General features: G+C 35.3%; 1 protein-coding gene across 2 annotated transcripts in view; it reads left to right on the top strand.

Annotated features, from left to right (window-relative positions):
- The window catches only part of LOC128878190 (uncharacterized), a 428,083-nt gene that overhangs the window by 209,599 nt on the left and 203,771 nt on the right, over positions 1-14,713 (top strand). The window lies entirely within an intron of this gene.

Raw genomic sequence — 14,713 nt, 5'->3', positions numbered from 1 at the left:
CGGTGCGCGCCATTTAATTTCAGTCAGCTGACCGCGCATGCGCCATGCCTATCAAAGACCCCGCATGACCATGCGCTCACACGCGCGCAAACTTCAACTGATTATATCTCGGCAGCTGAGCATCGTATTGCAAAACGGAAAAAGACTTTTGGATTCATATTTACATGAAGAATTAATCTCAATAGAATTCCCACAATAATGATAACATTTACTCGATATCTAAGAAAGTACCTTTGCATCTTTCCGAGAAGCATACTTTCCCAATTAAAAAAACGTTCGAAACAATGAAACTCCCAGATGTTGGAATATTTTTATATCGAGCATCGTCGAACCTAAATGGAATCCAATGTTCCTGAGATTGGAGGAGCAAAAGAACGCATTTATTGAGTTATCCCGGAAAAACGAGTACGTACCCCTTTTTTTCTCCCTCTGTCAAATCGGCAATTACTTTCTCACGATCGAACATGCGATGGAAATGACGAGGAGCAGACGAGGAGCGTTTCGTTCAGTGCAGCCGCCGCGGGCACAAAAACCCACCGCTGCTTGTGTTTTATCATGTGTTGTTGGCAGCGGGCCACCCGCACGCACGACCTCACATCGCTATTTGTTGGTTTCCGTCTCGTTAGGTGGAAAATCTATTTCTTTTCGTCGGTATTGTGCGAACTCCCGTTTGTACAGGGTCTGAAACGCTCACCGCATCCATATCCCGCGATTCTACGAAAACAGAAAGGGAAAAATAGAATCGAGACAGCTCAGAAGAGCGGCGGGGCGGCGGCGGCGGGCGGGGTGGGGGGTGGGAGGGGGGTGAAAGAGAGATTGCGCACGAGAAGCGATATGCAGGACGATGCGCCCGGGGTTTTTGCACCACGATTATTCGTATAGACATTTTTTTGGAAACGTAACACGAGCAATTTGGATTTACACGCCGCTGTATCTCCGCTTTGATTGTTTGCTAGGATTCTTTTATTCCCTCTTGTCGGCGATAGTTCGTGCTCCGTGTAGCACGTAATGGGGAATGATGAGCATGAGGGAGGAAGAAGCTTTCACCGCTTGCTTTCACAATTTTGGGGAGATTTTTTTTCCTGGAACAAGGTTGGGTTATTGGATATGACTCGATATATCCACTGTGTTGGGAGAAGAGCAATAATTTCAGTAAAATACTTGTAATAATGCTTTATCTCAAATATATAAATGAAATTCTGCATGCCTATATTCAATGAATAATAAAACGGTAGAATTTACTGTGGAGATAGGGAGAATTTTGTGGATGTCCAAGTAGTCAACAGAAATTTTGTAACAACCAAAAGGTGCCATAAGTTAACATGCTCCGGTAGATATCTTAACTGTTTCTCATATTACTCAAATTACAAAATATAGGGACTTTCGTTTGTTTAGGTGGCTGGCGTGGCAGTTGTGTTGCCGTTTCTCCGCTAGTGGCGCTAGTAGTAGGGAAAGTAATAACTTTTTTTTTAAAAGATGCAGGTATTCTTATATTCTACGGTCTAAACACCCGGTACATATATATTTTTATATTCTTTTGTCAATATATTGAACTAAACTCGGTAATTATTTCTGATGTGCAGCTGGAATACGGTTTTATGAATCTAACTTGAACTTACTGAACAATGTGTATATAATCAGGAGTATAGTATCAAAAAATATTCACATATGTATATAATTAAAAATACATTTACCACCTATGGACAATAAACACATTTTCTTAGAGAAAATATTTTTGCTCCAATGACTGACTAAATAAATATTTAACAAAAATGAGTGTCCCCTTTTTTGTGTCACTTTTTTCATTAAACGCGACTACGACAAGAACTGTTATAATTCCTTTGTTGGTACTAAAAGCAAATTTATTCTGCAATAATTTTCCCCATTCTGTCATAATGAATTCCTTCATTTATTCTCTTCAGAAAACACAAGAGAAATGAAAGTATGATTAAAAAAGAAGTGTATCTACCATAGTGTATATCTTCACAAAGAAAATACAACGAATATGAAGACTTTTCTGAAAGGGGAAATTCTCGTTTAATTAAACGAAAGTACACGTAATAGTTTGTTATTAAAAAAGAAATTTCTAAGTTCCCCTTTAAAAAATCCTTAAGGGCTGAAATAACAATATGAACCAAATATCAAGTGACGTTTGTGTCTTTTTTTTATTAAGAAAAATTGTGAACAAAGTTAAAAGAAACTTTACATAAATTCTTCTTTGTAAAAAAAAAATATCCAATTTTCTTCTGAAACCCTTTGCCCTCCGGCCATTAAGGGTGAGTGTTTAAATTATAAAATTTTGATATCGTTTTCCATAACATTGGGGTGGCCAATTTAAATCAAAACAGGCTCATACGATTCATATTTAATCGAAGAATAATCAAGTGAAGTTTTGTTAAACTTCTGCATATATGCAATTCTGCATCTCTTTGATGTTCTACTCGAGACACAATTATAAATGATTTTCATATCATTCTGTTATATTTAGATTCATTAATTTTCAAGTTAAGATTCACGCTTTGATGTTTTAATATAATATTAGAGGGACTAGAAAGTAATGTTATTACCTTTACATTAAATTCAAACAAATAAATTTATAATAAATTTTTATTTTTGATCACTTTGGACAGTCTACATGGATTGCTTTGATCATGAGTATTTGGCACTCAAAGGGTTAGCATAACATCTACACACTGAATAATTTTCAATTAGGTTGGTTCAGAGGTTAGATCTTCAAAAAATTAAGTATTCTTAACGACAAAGAATCCTATGAAATCATTTCTTTGCGTTGATTCCTCGTATAAAAAGAAATCGAAAAGTCCTTTACCATTTTCCAATCTGAAGCTTCGTTGCAAAGATACAAGCAATCAATGTTAAATGGTGTGATCCACGGTGCGCGCCATTTAATTTCAGTCAGCTGACCGCGCATGCGCCATGTCTATCAAAGACCCCACATAACCATGCGCTCACACGCGCGCAAACTTCAACTGATTATATCTCGGCAGCTGAGCATCGTATTGCAAAACGGAAAAAGACTTTTGGATTCATATTACGTTCTTATATTCAAATCTCCATTTACGTGAAGAATTAATCTCAATAGAATTCCCACACTAATGATAACATCTATCAATTGCTTTTTATTAAATTACTTTACTTTTGTAATTAATTATTCAAAAAATTAACTGATTTGATATCGCTAGTATCGTTGAAAAAATCAGTCAGTCTGTTTAAACACAATATAGCATTCATGAACATTACAAAAAGTGTTGGAACGAGGAACAAGTGTTGGAACGAGCGCGTACCTGCTCGATTGGCGTAGGAAGTAAACGAATTCGATTTCAATCGAGGGATTATCGACCAACAGTTCACAATATTTCTCCCGTTAGAATGACATTGTCGTCGACTGGCTGGCGCAGAGCACCAGCCGCGGTCCGACTGCGACGAATAATCTTTTTATCGTGTTATTTTTGGCAGTTTAATTCGTTCGTCATACGCCACGCTCACGGCCCGCTCTCTCGCAATCAGCAGTCACTGGATTTAATGACGTTATCGAGGAACCGTGATTGAAGCAATATTTGCTTTGCACTTATTAGCAATTAGCCGATATCGTGCTTCCTCGGCGGACATCAAACTGGTTTCTCGATTAACTTTTCATTTGATTAAAACATCACCGTAGGCTCTTTGTTGTTTTATTAATTCGGCGAGATTATTCGCCCGCACCGATGCAGTCTTCTAGCGGTTACACGATTATACGCCATTTAATAATTTAATAATTTGCAGATAATGCGAAATGCCGCTTCCAGGCCTCGAAATCGGCCGATAATTAGCGCGAGCTTGCGAATAGATTTTTGGAATTCACTCAGGCCTCGTTTATGCGTCATCCTTGATATTGGACTTAATCTACGCTGCGGAGCATAACTATTGGATACAGGAAGAAGGTCGTGAGATTTCTTGGTTGGCAAAGGATTAAAATTTTGATAATACAACGTGATGTTAAATTTATTGGTTTAAAAAGAAAATTTACTAAGTTTTCTTAACTTATTGCTAATAGGAATAAAGATTTTAGGGAAATGTGTTGGCACCCTTTCCAAGAAAATGGAACGTTCCTCCACATTTATAGATGCAAAGTTTTCACTATGGTTACATCGATTGATTCATCAAATTTGCTAATAAAAATGTCGAACTTGTGCATATTATAGATTCTTTGTATGAAATGGAATCGACAAGTCCTTTACCATTTTTCAATCTGAAGCTTCGTTACTTAAACTTTAGTAACTAAAGTTTAATGGCGTGACTCTCAGAGCGCGCCATTTTGTCTCACCAGTCAGCTGATTGCGCGGTTGCGGTTGTGAGAATCTGTATATCTATTAAGAGTCTGTGTAAAAGTTATAAAATTTTGATATCGTTTTTTATCAAATTGGAGTGGTCAATTTAAATCGAAATAGGCTCATATGATTCATATTTAATAAAAGAACAATCAAGTGAAATTTTGTTAAAATCTGTCATTAAATAAATTTACGAAATGTGCCTAATGTGACAGTAGAACAAAGAAGAATCGAACAATATGTAACTGGGAATAAACATTTTTGAGATGACAGTAGTTGATTAACTTTGTTAATGCAGGAGGTTTATTTTTTGCCTCTGGACAAGTCTGTCGTAAATTTTGTTGAATATGCATTGGCCATGGTTATTACCGATTTTCGATAATAACTTTGCTTAAAAATAAATATTAAAGACATCAAATATTTGTTCACCTGTTTAATCTCAGAATAGGGGAGATGGAAAAAACGACAAACTTTACAAAGAAAAAATAGAGTCTATTGTAAATTAACTCCATCGTGTCAGGGATAAAAAATTATACTAAAATTTAATTTTTAGTTATTTTCCAGATTAGTGGACTCCTTCGACAATTTTTACTCTTTATTCACCGGTAGTCTAATCGTCATTTTCCCTTGGCTAAAAATACTTTGTTTTCTATTATCGAAATAGAATTGTATCCTTTTTTTTAATATGAATTATGAAATATTATATAATTATTATTCTGTACACGAACCCAAATAATTCGATTCAATTTATCAATATAAATAAATTGATTCATAATTTCAGATCTCAATATTATTTCAATGTGAATATTTCGTGAATATTAATCTAAACGATTCTAACAAAATATTATACTTTAAAATATTATAATGAAATATTGTATAAATATTATTCTATACACGAACCCAAAGAATTCGATTGAATTTATCAATATAAATAAATTAAATCGTAATTTTCTATCTCGATATAATTTCAATCTGAATATCACGTAAATATTAATCTAAACGATTCTAACGGATAAAAATATTATACACTACTAATGTTACGAAAATAAAAAACATTAAATTCAATTACATATCCAAACCAGTCGATAAAGTGTTAATGACTTTAAAACGTCTTGAAGACTCACTAGTCTTAATTGTTAAATTTACAAACCTGAGATACAGTGCACTTTTTATATTTTTCCTCGCAATGAATAAATTTGTCTAGTTCCTTACAACTTGTTAACTCACAAGCTAGTTGCACCATTCGACCCATTCTCAGAAAGCTTGCCACGAATCGTTCATCGACGATCGACAGTCAAACTGTAGTTTCTAAGAGCGCGGGGGCGCCAAACAACTGAAAATAACGCGGTCATTCGGGACAAAGTTCCCCTAATTGCTTTTGTCAGGTTCGTTCCTTTATCTTCCGGTTCTTTCACTCTAAGTATTTCAGTACGCGCGAAACTGCCTCGAACTTCGTCCGTTTCCCCTTTCGCTTACACGTACATTAACGACCTTTTGTTACGCGGCCTAAAAACCTTCTTTCACACCTTTGATTCCTTCCATCGATTGGTCGACGCTGGACTTTCGTGGAACGCCATTTGTTATTTATACTTGGACCACTGGCCATGAATAATGGTTGTTAGAGGAATAAAGTAAATTTAAGGGGTTAGTCGCAGTCAGGAAGAGGAAAAACGACATTTTTCGTGATTTTTTTTTTAGTTATTAAATAATAATTTGCATAAGTAACAATTAAGTATATTATAAAGTATGTTTTAAACAACTACAAAATATTTTTTGTTTTAAGAAACGTTTAATTTATATCGTCATAACAGCCGATGACGTAGACAATGATTTAAATACATAGGTTTGCGGTGAGCAAGATTTTTCTACACTGGTTTACCTGAAAACAAAAACAAAGGTATATTTCGAAAATAGATTAGTCTAGCGGGTCCCTGAACGAAGGATTTTGGAAAAAATTAATTTAAAACAAAATGCCGTACATCTGAAGTTGATTTTCAATTTTTTCACTAAAATTAAGCGATTCAATACAGGATAAAAAAAAAAGTATACAAGAAAATAAAAAATCCTTCGATCAGGGACCCGTTGGTCTAATATATTTTCTAAATCTACCTTTAGTTTTGTTTTCAGGTGCACCAGTTTGAAGAAATCTTACTTACCGCAAACCAGTGGCCACCCACGCCATCGCCTGTTATGACGAAATGAATTAACCTTTTTTTCAAACAAAAATTCTTTTACAGTTCTTTGAGACATACTTTGTAGTATATTTACATTTCATTAATAAAAATTATTATTTAATACCTTAAAAAAAAACACACAAGAAACTGTCCGTTTCCATTTTCCTGACTGCGACAAACCCCTTAAAGTTTCGCGTCTCTATTCTCCAGAGGGCGTTTATGGGAAAGGGACCCGATGCGTTTTCTTTTTTTAGTTCCGAAATTTCCAGCACAGATTCAGCATGACACGCAGTGGAAGCGTGTTCATCTTAGTTTTATTTTATATTGCTAAGAAAGTTCTTTGTTCCTTTTGTGATATCATTTATTTTCACTCATGTTATCGATATATTCTATATTGTATGATTTAATAAATAAACATTAATAATGTGTTAGGGGGACCAGAAAGTAATGTCGTTACTTTTACATTAACCGTTTGATTGCTACGCGGCGCAAAAGCGCTGCGTTCATTTGTCTCGAAAATCGCGACGCAGCACTTTTGCGCTGCGAGTTAGTGTGTCTTTGACATCAAGTCAAAATATGTCCCGCAGTTTTCGTGCGTTCTTGTAAGAATTGCTTAGCAGTCAAACGGTTAATTCAACTAAATTCAAATAAGTAAATATATAATTAGTGTTTATTTTTAATCGAGTAGGTAATCGTCCTCGTGTTAACAACCTTCTGCGACCTAGTGTGCAAAGTTTCCACCTAACCTAGAGTTAACCTACTTTAAACAGTCTAAACACCCTAAAATCTTGCTCTATGAACATTAAAATCCATCTAACCTAGACCTAACCTACTTTAAACAGTCTAAACACCCTAAAATCTTGTTCTATGAACATTAAAATCCACCTAACCCAAACATAACCTAATTTAAGTAGTCTAAACACACTAAAATCTTGTTCCATGAATTTTAAAATCCTATATCGCCATGGTTGAAAACAAATAAAATGGAAATTGGGGATACCTGAGACGATTCTGAACAACAATTTCCTTTGTAAAGATGTTGGGTGGCGCTTCGTTTTTAAATTATTAACGAAAAACCACTGACCAATCACGGCGCCCGAACGCGCGAGAGGCTGGCTCGAGCCAGCACGCTCGGGTCAGCCATTGGAGGCCAGTTATCGGGCCAGCCTCTCACGGCTGAGCGCGGGCTACTCGGGCGCTGTGATTAGTCGGCGGTTTTTCGTGAATAATTAAAAAACTAAGCACCATCGAACAGTTTTGCAAAGGTAATTGTTGTTCAGAATCGTCTCAGCTACCTCCCCTTTGCGGGTCTTAGACTAATTCTGAGACACCCTGTATGAATGATAAACCAATATCAACACTCGCAGAAACGACATTACTTTCTGGTCCCCCTAATTTCTAAGAGTGGTAAAGATAGCAGATGCGTGCTTTTATCTATTCGTGAACTTTATACGTGAACATTTAATACTAGCTTGTGTATTTTTATTGCTTGTCACTTTTGATAGGTGTCGTTTGCAACAAAATTAGAGGTTTATTGTATCGACGACTGGAAAATGAGTATTACGAATTTTACGAGGCTTGAGGTCTCAACTTTCGAATCCTGCGGAACAATTTGCTGGATTATGATTTTTCAAGCTCAAGAAAATTATTGTTATTCCCATAAAAGGTTGTTAGTCCACGTTTTCAGCTTTGAAAAATTGTACACAGTTTGCTACAATGAAATCGCTGAATAGAGTTTGAAAACTGAAGTTTCGAGCTTCAACGTTCTTTTTTACGTAATAGTATAGGTTTATTTAAGGAATTCGTAGAAACTTCGTATTTCGTTAAAAAGTAATTCCTTAATTCAGTTTTTTGTCTACATCAAAGCAAAAATATTGTATGTATAGATAATTCCAAGTCACTGTAACAAATCACAACAATCAAATAAAGATATACTCCACTACAGCAATAGATGTAACATTAAATTATTATTGAAGGCCTGTTACAATAAATCAGTTGCTCTGTGCAGTTTTATTTTAAGGAGGTGTAACGCAAAAGGTAGCCGCGACACTCTCCGCGCGCTGCTTTGGTCTGTCTCCTTTCCCAAGCCATAGTTCCGCCGTCCGCTAGGCCCGAACCGTGCGCTGCGGCGCTTTCTCACAAGTGAAGATAGTAGCACCGCGCATAAAGGCCGAGATGCGACGCACAGTGTTCCGGATGGCAAAAACCTGGCCAAAATTAGAAAGAGTTTTCGGATCTTCGTGAAACTTGGTATTTTATGGTTATTTGGGCCGCAAATTACGAATCTGGTATCAGAATTTCAAAATTCAAAATGGCGGATCCAATATGGACGACACATATATTACAAAATTGTTAGATTTTCATGAAACTTGGTATTTAAGAGTTATTTGGGCCGCAAATTACGAATCTGGTATGAGAATTGCAAAATTCAAAATGGCGGATCCAATATGGTCGATATGCATATTAAAAATATTAAATTATTATGAATTTTGTATAAAATAGGAATTCTAGGTTTATAGGGCAACATAGTTAGAATACATTGACAGAAATAACAATAATAAATTAATGTTAAATTAAAATTAAGGATAATAAGGTTTGTTTTAATGCCGCATAAGTAGTCTTCCTTTCCTTGTAAGCATGGTGCAAAGCGATGCGACGCCAGTACTGCTTTTTCATGAAAAGCTGGCCAAGATTCATAAATTTTAGAATAAAGAATGCTGTTTTTAGTCTTTAGTTTCGTTTAAATAAATGGAAAAGTAGATCTTTCAAAAGTAGGCTACATGAATTTAGACGCTTGTAACCGAAACTTTGACAAATCATAATCTTGGATCCATTATTAAGTAAAAACGTATTAATGTTTTACATACTTCTTTTTTCATTTTATATTAAGTTTTATATTAATATATTAACCTTTACAGATATATCAACAAGTTATGCTGGTTGGACAGATTGTAAATGCTCCTACTTGGCACTTTAAATTTAAATAACTTAAAATGGCGCAAATTTGCGCAAGTTTTCTCAATTGGATATCGTACCTGACATGTTATATCAAGAAACTTGGCAGAGCATGTCACTCGGTGACTATCATCTTTATTTTCCTCCCAATTCATCGAAAAATAACCAAAATTTATACCATATTGAGAAGGGAATTACAATAGTGAATCCAAAGATATTTTACTTTGTTCTTGTGGGAAGTTTATGTTTATATCATTTACTTTTATGATAAAATGATTTACTTATGAATCTATTGAGGATAAACTTTCTATGACACAATAAACATGCACCACTTTTCACGATATCAAGGAGCATGAAATTTCGTCAACTTTTTATTTTTTTAAATTTCAAACGGCATTTAACCACTGTGCCACTGTGCGACGCTCGCCAGGCAGAACGCCGTTCTCCTTAGTTAAATCTGGTTAGTTTTAAGGCATGCATGTACGAGTGTCTGTCCTCTATCAAATAATTATTTATCGTTTATTCAATATATAGAAGAGGGACTATGTAGAGGGACGGTTCTACTCGGCACACATATTTTAACCCACACAACCGCTTTCGCTGCGGGTGTCACCGTCATAAAGTCTACAATCACGGTCGACTATTGTTGTTGTTGTCCATTGTGTCTACTAGCGAGCGGATCACCCTGTATTAAGTTCTCGAAATATTTTTTTAAATAGAGAAGAATTTATGTAATGTCTTTTTTACTTTGAGAGTATTTTAAATATGTTTCAAAGTATATTTGTTAATTTTTTGAATTCATTTCACTTAGAAATCTTTGAGAAATCTTTCTTCTTCAATCCATAAGAATGATAACTCAAAAAACTGATGACTCAAAGATTTCTGTATTAGATGAATCGAAAAAATTGCCAAATGTACAGGGTGTAAAAAAATGTTTGGTCTTGGCAAGCATAGGCGTATTCTACATCTTCGGATCGATGAAGATTTGTAAACAAAAGTTGCCGCAAAATTGTCCTTGATCTTTAATTTCAAGGTCAAGTTATTTTTCATTGCATTGTATTCTACGCATCATGAGGATAAAAAGTGTCAAAGGAACTATGGGTTCAAATTTGACTGTTTCGCCAAAAATTGATGCGGAAGTTTTGTCGGCTGTAAAATGAATTTTATTCATAGAAGTTGGCGATTTCAAATTGAAATGCTAGTTGTCGACATAAACACAGTCTTGACAGGAATGTAAACACACCGCCACAGCGTTAAAGGCCACATAAACACAGTTAGAGTGACCCCCACTATCGTGATTTTGATTGCTTTGCTTAGATTTATATCACATTTATATCACGTTTAGTCTAGCTTCTGATTACAGTGGTTATTCATGTGCGATATAGTGTCATGATGCAAAAATATATAAATATTCGACAAATGCTTCGTGCAATAGATGAAGCATTTGGAAATTATGCTAGAGCGCGTGAAATATATAAAGTGTGGCTTTTGAGTATTGGAAGGCGTGCAAGAAGTTCCTGATCGACGGGAATTCCAAGATTAGATCAACGTTTTGGAGATGGGGAATCAGTTTTGAATTTTATTAATAATTATAGGGAAGCTGGTCGACCGCGTGTGGATTGGCGTCTGGAAGAACAAGTAATTGCACTTACAAGATCATACCCAGTAATGAGTCTGCGTCATATTGCTCGTCGTGTCGGAATCTCACATATGACAGTGCGTCGTATAATTCGTGAAGAAGGTCTTCGACTATATAGAATTCAAAGTGTTCAAGCACTCCAAAATAATGACTACGATGTTCGAAAACGTTTTTGTCAATTGATGCTTTGAAAGTTGCACCGAAATCCAAATTTTTAAAAAAATATTATTTTCACGGATGAGAGTAGTTTTTCTAACCACGGTTTACAAAACAGACAAAATGTTAGAATATGGAATTATCGAAACCCTCATGCCATGATACAACATTTCAATCAAGGAAGCTTTTCAGTCAATGTGTGGGCAGGTATTTTAGGAAACAGAATTATTCGTCCTTATTATCTTCCAAATCGCTTAACAAGTGAGAATTACCTTAGGTTTTTACGTTCACGATTGTTGACCGATCTGCGTCTAATCATACCGCATGAGAGGCATCGTTCTATTTATTTTATGCACGATGGACCACCACCACACTTTAGTCGGCCAGTTCGAGACTTTTTAAATCAAATGTTTGGATCCAAATGGATTGGTCGAAGACCTGCACCAATTATATGGCCTCCACGATCGCCCGATCTAAATCCATTAGATTTTTTCTTATGGGGAACGGTGAAAGAACAGATATATAGATCGGGGCACGAAATAAGAACTATGCTAGAATTAAAAAATCGAATAGAGAATGCCTTCGAACATCTAAGAAGAATACCAAATTTATATCAGCGTATTACGAACAACATTCAAAACAGATTAGAGACGTGTTTACAAAACAATGGTGGCCATATTGAAGCTGGCATTCAAGCTCGGCTATTAAGGAATATTCATCAGAATGGATCGGTTCTTTGGCTGAGAAGAAGAAGTAGAAGATGAACATTTTTCAAGCACAGAAGGTAATATTGATTATGATCAGTTATGTTAGATTTCCGATGCTTGCTTCATTAGTAATAACTCTACTATTATTTTTTATCCTAACGGTTAAGTTTGGAACTATAGTTCCTTTGACACTTTTTATCCTCGTGATGCGTAAAATACAATGCAATGAAAACAAATTTTGACCTTGAAATTAAAGGTCAAGGACAATTTTGCGGCAAGTTTTGTTTACAAATCTTCATCGATCCGAAGATATAGAATACGCCTATGCTTGCCAAGATCAAACATTTTCTTATACCCTGTACTTTAACACGTTGACTTCCAGATAAATATTCTTGAAAGTTTCTGCTAAAATTAAATGTTATTTAAACTATTCGCGACTGCATAATCAAATCGTTGTATTTATTTTTGTAATTTCATAAAAATTCATGAACTTCCTTTGATGCTTGACTTCCAGAATTAAGTTTTTTTGTTCTTCAGTAAAAAGCACTGTTACCCATATGTGTGTTGACGATCAACGTGTTAAAACATATCTAAAATATTCTCAAATGATAACTCAAAAACTCGAGCAAAAACTTGCTGCAGAGAACAGCTGATGTCTTAAAGATTTCTGTATTAAATGAATTGAAAAAATTGCCAAAGGTACTTCAAAACATATCTAAAATATTCTCAAAGTTAAGAAGAAGTTAAGCAAATTTTCTCTGTAAAAAATTACGAAGAACACTTAATATTTGGGCTCTCAATGTAGTTTCCTTCCTTAAACAAAGTTAGCTACTAGATGGTGGGAAGTCTTTCCTTGTGAAACATGATTTCTGTCGCTCTCAGTCATGCTTGAATGTGATCAATTTCATTTGATATCATTCACGTGGTTCTACAACGTCGGAATGGAAGTCACCGTCAGTGAACAAATTGGTCTTCTTATGCTTTATGAGCTCGCACTCGGTAGTAACTTATTGAAAGCGATTCGAAAGATTAATATGGCATTCGGAGAGTCTACTAGCACCGAATAGACCATTCAGCTCGCGAGATTTGGATCGGATGATTTTAACCTGCGAGGGAAGTATATTGCAGGGTGTTCGAGAAGTCGGCACAATGAAGTTCTGAAAGTGTGAAAGCTGACCTAGCTAACCTGGTTGACTCTAGACAGATTGAGAAACTTTATATCTGTCACATGAGCGTCATAACTATAATACGGATTTTTATGCATTTATTGGGAATTTGAATTTGCAAGAATCTACAAAATGCACACAGGATGATATAAAAAAGTATTGAGGGTAAAGTTTATATTATAATATTTGCAGAGTAAAATAAATTCCTATTTAAGTTCAATTTTAGGAGGTACGTTTCCACAATAATTTCTACCAGTTACACTACTTCAATCACAAGATTTTATGAAAATGTGTTGGCACCCCTTCCAAGAAAATGGAACGTTCCTCCAGATTTAAAGATGCAACGTTTTCACTACGGTTACATTGATTGATTCATCAAATTTGTTAATAAAAATGTCTAACTTGTGCTTATAATAGATTCTTTGTATGAAATGGAATCGAAAAGTCCTTTACCATTTTTCAATCTGAAGCTCCGTTACTTAGATACAAGCAGTTAAAGTTTAATGGAGTGACTCTCGGGGTGCGCCATTTTGTTTCGCCAGTCAGCTGATCGCGCGGTTGCGCACGCGTTACTGCGCATGCTTCGCACTCACTGAAACCTTAATTACTTGTATCTCGGTAACAAAATTTTGGATTGAAAAATGGAAAAGGACTTTTTGATTCATATTGACACAAGAAATCGATCGTGGCGAAATATTTTGCGTTTTTACTAATACTCTCAGTTTTTGTATTGATGCAAACCTCCAAGGTTATTGATTAGTCACATGTAAATGTTATCACAGACTGTTTTATTGATGATTCCAGTGTTGTATATTTAATAAACTCTAAACCATTTGTTCTCAAAGCTATGTACTGTTCGCTTTAGTTTATTATTTACCACTGTGCAAAAGTTAATTAAAAAGTCAACGTGACCCTTGAGGACCTCTTCTTGTAATCGGCCATTAGAGACAACTGTTTCGATTAACACTTTATGTACCGGGAGCCTATTTTCAGGCTTTCTAATTCTAGTATTTAGCTTTTCGAATTTATTTACTGTGTTGATGGTTGTCTAATTACAATGTTCAGTTTTTGGAAACAGACTTGGCTTTCAATGTACCTAGTAATAGTATGAAGGAATTATTGTCAGCCTAGATTGGCATATGCTACTGTAGAAAATTCTTTTTTGAATTAAAGACTGCTTCTAAATAGCCCGGTAGATAAAGTGTTAATAGCTAAAATTAATATTTCATGGAAATTGCCCAACGAAAGCAATACTAAAAATAATACAGAATACGAAAGAACAATATTATTATTGGGAATTGCGAGTTACTAGATAGCGTCAATCCAACGAGTGTATTATTATTATTATTTTTATTCCGGAGGCGATGGTGAAATGCAACGCGTGTCCGTGTAAAAGCATACCTAAATATTCAAGTGCTGGCTCGACTCGCTAAAAAAAAGATCCCATCCAATGGAAAAAAAGAAATTAAAAATGAGTCGAGGCGATTGTGCATTAAAACTCAACTATTGGAAATCGATTCGTTCGCGCATGAGGATACATTATTGCACGAAAACTGAAAGGGGGATACTCTCTTGCGTTCAATTGAGCTGT

This window comes from Hylaeus volcanicus, chromosome 6 (genome assembly GCF_026283585.1).
Source record: "Hylaeus volcanicus isolate JK05 chromosome 6, UHH_iyHylVolc1.0_haploid, whole genome shotgun sequence".
NCBI lineage: Eukaryota > Metazoa > Arthropoda > Insecta > Hymenoptera > Colletidae > Hylaeus > Hylaeus volcanicus.
The sequence above is the reverse complement of the archived record's forward strand: the minus strand, read 5'-3'. Positions and strand labels throughout refer to the sequence as shown.